At 41.6% G+C, this 6,000-nt stretch overlaps 1 non-coding gene across 1 annotated transcript; it reads left to right on the forward strand.

Moving 5' to 3' along the window:
• Positions 1-3,878: 3,878 nt before the first annotated feature.
• Positions 3,879-3,950, forward strand: TRNAE-CUC (transfer RNA glutamic acid (anticodon CUC)). The gene has a single exon. It is a non-coding gene; the product is annotated as a tRNA-Glu (tRNA).
• Positions 3,951-6,000: the final 2,050 nt, after the last annotated feature.

Below are 6,000 nucleotides of genomic sequence, written 5' to 3' on the forward strand. Positions count from 1 at the left end.
CTGTATTTATTGACATAATCTAATCTTTTTTCTAATGAACTTCAATTAAAATTACCTATCCTTCCCTCACTACTCTATATAATTGCTTTATTTTTATCTACTACTTCCTGTTTGATGACGCCTCATTTGAGAAGCCCAGTGCATGATGGGATACTCAAACGAAGCGTCATCAGGGGGCTCCCACCTCTCTAAAACGAAGCGTCATCAGTAACCTTCATTTCAGGGGCATACGTTGATTTGCAGTTCTGAGAGATGCCCAGTAGATTCCTGTCCTTGTTCTTCTCAGTGCACAGTGATGGTGCGCTCTCTCGTCGGCTCTGATCAGAAGTGACGTCACTTGCTGGGGAAGATCTGGCCTCAGCTCTCTTGTTCTCTCTTTACAAAGTGCGCACTGTTGCCGGCTCGTCACTTCTGATCAGAGCTGGGTGTTGCACCACACCGATCAGACACTGATGACCTATCCCAAGGAGAAGCCATCAGTTGATTCAGGGCAACCCCTTTAATGCTTAGTCGTGCGTCAAGGTGTCATGAAGCTGCAGTGCAATACAGCGCAACCTTCACCAGGGGGAATTTAATAGGGACGCGAGACTGCACACACTGAGCAGCTGAACAGATGCCACCTGGTGGCAAGAGAGTAGTCAGAAAAAGCCGAGTCAGGGCACAAGATAACACGTCAGTACAAAAAGGATTAAAACAGAAAGGATAGTCAGGATGTAGCAAGAGATCAGTAAACCATGGCGAGCAAAATACGGTACAATAGGGATAAATCAAGAAAGAGTCAATAGCCAAGCCAGGAGATCAGAATCAGAGAATCAATCAGAACAGACAAACACAGGGAAAGGGCAGACAGAGGGGGATATAACAGACACAGGACAAGTCAGGGTTCACAGCAGGACAAACCAAGGGTTTCCAGAGTCAGGTTCGCAAGCCGAAGACAGAATTATAACTGACACTGCCAGCAAGATTCATGGGCGCTAAATAGCAAACCCGAACCCAGAATGAGGCAGAGCAAAGTTAACCCTTGATACGATCCATTCAAAAAAGGGCAGACACTAATAAACCCTGGAACGGATCATGACACAAGGACCAACAATGAACAGTAGATGGTGCCAACACCTCACTCTACAGTGCCCAGCACAGGAAACATGCTACAATCAGTGTTTTGTGTACAGTCATGGCCAAAATTTTTGAGAATGACACCAAAATTATATTTTCACATAATCAGCTGCCCCCTGGTTTTTATTAGTGTTTGTCTGATGCTTATATCACATACAGGGCAGCACGGTGGCTCAGTGGATAGCACTGCAGCCTTGCAGCGCTGGGGTCCTGGGTTCGAATCCCACCAAGGACAACATCTGCAAAGAGTTTGTATGTTCTCTCCGTGTTTGCGTGGGTTTCCTCCGGGTACTCCGGTTTCCTCCCACATTCCAAAGACATACTGATAGGGCATCTAGATTGTGAGCCCCATCGGGGACAGTGATGATAATGTGTGCAAAACTGTAAAGCGCTGCGGAATATGTTGGCGCTATATAAAAATAAAGATTATTATTAAAAAATAAAGATTATTATTATACAGAAATATAATTGCAATCATATTATGAGTGCCAATAGGTTATATTGACAGTTAGAATGAGTTAATGCAGCAAGTCAATATTTGCAGTGTTGACCCTTCTTCTTCAAGACCTCTGCAATTCTCCCTGGCATGCTCTCAATCAACTTCTGGACCAAATCCTGACTGATAGCAGTCCATTCTTGCATAATCAATGCTTACATTTTGCCAGAATTTGTTGGTTTTTGTTTGTCCACCCGTCTCTTGATGGTTGACCACAAGTTCTCAATGGGATTAAGATCTGGGGAGTTTCCAGGCCATGGACCCAAAATCTCTATGTTTTGTTCCATGAGCCATTTAGTTATCACCTTTGCTTTATGGCAAGATGCTCCATCATGCTGGAAAAGGCATTGTTGGGCGCCAAACTGCTCTTGGACGGTTGGGAGAAGTTGCTCTTGGAGGACATTCTGGTACCATTCTTTATTCATGGCTGTGTTTTTAGGCAAGACTGTGAGTGAGCCGATTCCCTTGGCTGAGAAGCAACCCCAGACATGAATGGTTTCAGGATGCTTTACAGTTGGCATGAGACAAGACTGGTGGTATCGCTCACCTCTTCTTCTCCGAATAAGCTGTTTTCCAGATGTCCCAAACAATCGAAAAGGGGATTCAGAGAAAATGACTTTGCCCCAGTCCTCAGCAGTCCACTCCCTGTACCTTTTGCAGAAAATCAGTCGGTCCCTGATGTTTTTTCTGGAGAGAAGTGGCTTCTTTGCTGCCCTCCTTGAAACCAGGCCTTGCTCAAAGAGTCTCCGCCTCACAGTGCGTGCAGAAGCACTCACACCAGCCTGCTGCCATAGCTGAGCAAGCTCGGCACTGCTGGTAGTCCGATCCCGCAGCTGAAACAGTTTTAAGATACGGTCCTGGCGCTTGCTGGTCATTCTTGGGCGCCCTGGAGCATTTTTGACAACAATGGAAGCGCTCTCCTTGAAGTTCTTGATGATGCGATAGATTATTGACTGAGGTGCAGTCTTTGTAGCTGCGATACTCTTCCCTGTTAGGCCATTTTTGTGCAGTGCAATGATGGCTGCACGTGTTTCTTTAGAGATAACCATGGTTAATTGAAGAGAAACAATGATACCAAGCACCAGCCTCCTTTTAAAGTGTCCAGTAATGTCATTCTTACTTAATCATGACTGATTGATCGCCAGCCCTGTCCTCATCAACACCCACACCTGTGTTAATGGATCAATCACTAAAACGATGTTAGCTGCTCCTTTTAAGGCAGGACTGCAATGATGTTGAAATGTGTTTTGGGAGTTAAAGTTCATTTTCTGGGCAAATATTGACTTTGCAAGTACAGTAATTGCTGTTAAGCTGATCACTCTGACATTCAGGAGTATATGCAAATTGCCATTAGAAAAAATGAAGCAGTAGACTTTGGAAAAATTAATATTTGTCTCATTCTCAAAATTTTTGTCCATGACTGTACAGTACAACTTATCCTATAAAAAAAGTAAATCACTTCTTTCAGACATAAAGCACACTGATTCTGTCTGGCACATTGACTGGTATTGTGTATAGGGGGCTATTTATACAGGGCAATCTATGGAAACCGCTATAGGCATAAAATGCAATAGCATTTTTTAGAGATTTTTTCAGAAACCACTTCATAAGTTAATGCTTTTTTCACTCGCACTTGAAAGATGTAGACACAATAGACCTTGAAACCAACATTGTGTGTAAGAGCCTTCTATTGATTGGCACTACAGCACTCTTTGACAATGTGGTCAGTCACCCAGGGAGAGGTTATTTATGTTGTCACAGAAGGTCAGAATATGATGTAACCGATAGTACCAAACATTTACACATAGCAAGTACTAGAAATAATAGTAAGAGCAGTCTGGGCTGCACGGAGAAAAATGGAAATGGAAAAAGGGAATGATAACAATTACAGCAGACATCAGACTAGGAGTTATTGGATTTATTGTGGTTAGTCTGAGTTTTGGGAAGATTTTAGTCAGTAAGTTTGAAAATGTTCTGTAGACCAACTATAGAAAGTTGTTATTTTGCCCCTATGTGGTTGGATTTAATCACTGTGAGGTACAACCTGGATAGGCATTACATGTTGTGGTTTTTAGACGAACCTTAGCAGACATATATAGAGCCAAGTCCACATAGCAGCCAGGAATGTGGCAATAGGTTAACTACTCTAGTGTAGATCCTTGTAAAATCAAAGTCCACAGCAAATATCGAATTATCAATTTTGGATCCTCTGGTACCTGTCCATAGAGAAATTCACTAAGGTTGACCATACATGCATGTGCCATCTTCCCTGGTGGTCTAGTGGTTAGGATTCGGCGCTCTCACCGCCGCGGCCCGGGTTCGATTCCCGGTCAGGGAAATTTGTTTTCATTTATTCAGTAATAATCTACAACAAACTATAAATAATGAAAATATTAATGACGGATTGTTTCTTTTTTTGTTATAAGCATTGTAAGCGTTAACCCCTTTATTACCCCCCAAGGTGGTTTGCACGTTAATGAACAGGCAAATTTTTACAATTCTGACCTCTGTCACTATATGAGGTGATAACTCTGGAACGCTTTAGCAGATCCCGTTGATTCTGAGATCGTTTTTCGTGACATATTGTACTTCACAATAGTGGTAAAAGTTCTGCGATATGACTTGCGTTTAATTGTGTAAAAAACAGAAATTTGGAGAAAATTTTGAACATTTTGCAATTTTCAAAATTTGAATTTTTATGCCCTTAACTCAGAGATATGTCACACAAAATACTTAATAAATAACTTTTCCCACATGTCTACTTTACATCAGCACAATTTTTCAAGCAAAATGTTTTAAAAGTTAAAGGGTTAAAAGTTGACCAGCAATTTCTCAAGTTTACTACTAAATTTGCAAAAACATTTTTTTTTAGGGACCACATCAGATTTGAAGTCACTTTGAGGGGTCTATATGATAGAGGATACCCAAAAGTGACACCATTCTAAAAACTGCACCAAAACCACATTCAAGAAGTTTATTAACCATTAGGTGCGTCACAGGAATTAATGGAATGTGAAAGGAAAAAATTAACATTTAACTTTTCTTTTCACTAAAATTTAACTTTAGGCTCAATTTTTTTTATTTTAACAAGAGTAACAGGAAAAAATGAACTCCAAAATTTGTATTTCAGTTTCTTCTGAACATACGATACCCCATATACAGTATGGGGGATGTTCTGTCCTCACTAGCTGAGGCAGGCTCATACGTAGCTATACAGTCAGCTAAACCGCTATACCGGGGTCCAATAAGGAGACTGTGGTTGAGTCTGTGCTTTATTAAACGTAGTGGTATATTGATGCGGTGAAACTGTGAACAATGATATACATAGAATCAGTGCAGGTATAGAACAGATACATAATACACATGATATACATTATGCATAACATTTAGAAAGCTAGTGACTAAACTGGGAGTACAACTGGCTAGGCTAGGCTAATATAGAGCAGAAATATCTACGGAAAGCATAAAGACATACCGGCAATGCAATCGCAAGGGGGATGAAGTGAAGCGTCTTTCCTGAAGGCAGACTGAAGAAAGTGAAAGGAAAAATGGAGGGAAATGGAGGCTGAGCTACCATAATGCATTGCAAAGGAGGAGGAGAATCAGACATGGATAATACAAACACAGAAGATTGAACTGTCAACATAACTCTGACCACTAGAGGGAGCCAAAGCATCACACATGAAGAAAGGCATGAATATATCAATACTGTATACTGAGGAAACTGCAATTATGCAAGCAAATAATCAGGGCAACAATATTAGATGGCGGAGACAGAACAGGGGAAAAAGCACTGTTTAGGCGCATGGCAGAGCTCAGAAGAGAAGGAGCGCTTTTTGACTTTTTGCATTAAGACAGCTGTAGCTTAGAAACGCCAAGCTATTGCACAACTCTTAGGGTAGATAAGTAGAACACAGCTAGAAGAGTATAGCCCAATAGAAATAAAACATAACTTTTACTAATAATATTAAAAAGTGGACAAAACAATACAAAATACAAATAAAAGTGCTCACGCCGAAAACTGTGCTCAATTTAAAAAACTGGTTTGATCTCACCAATCATGGACGAAGGATACCCATACCAGTGATGAAGGGTCCCAGGGAGGGTCCAAAAGTCGTAGGGTAAGGCACAGGGGACGGGGAACCTATTTTCTAAACCCCTGTCGTGCCCCAGCAATAGCTCCTGTCCTTACAAGGACAGGCCCAAGTCAGCCCTACAATGGACACCCCCCACCGTATGTAGTATGGTAGACACCTCCCTACGCGTTTCTTCTCCAATCGCGGATATTCATCAGGGGAGTTTCAATGGCCAAAAGGCCCAGAGGTAACTTCAAAAGTCCATAGATGCTCAAAAGTCCATAAGTAGAGTAAAGTAAGGGAAATACGCAG

The sequence above is a fragment of the Ranitomeya imitator genome, chromosome 4, assembly GCF_032444005.1.
Source record: "Ranitomeya imitator isolate aRanImi1 chromosome 4, aRanImi1.pri, whole genome shotgun sequence".
NCBI classification, from domain to species: Eukaryota; Metazoa; Chordata; class Amphibia; order Anura; family Dendrobatidae; genus Ranitomeya; species Ranitomeya imitator.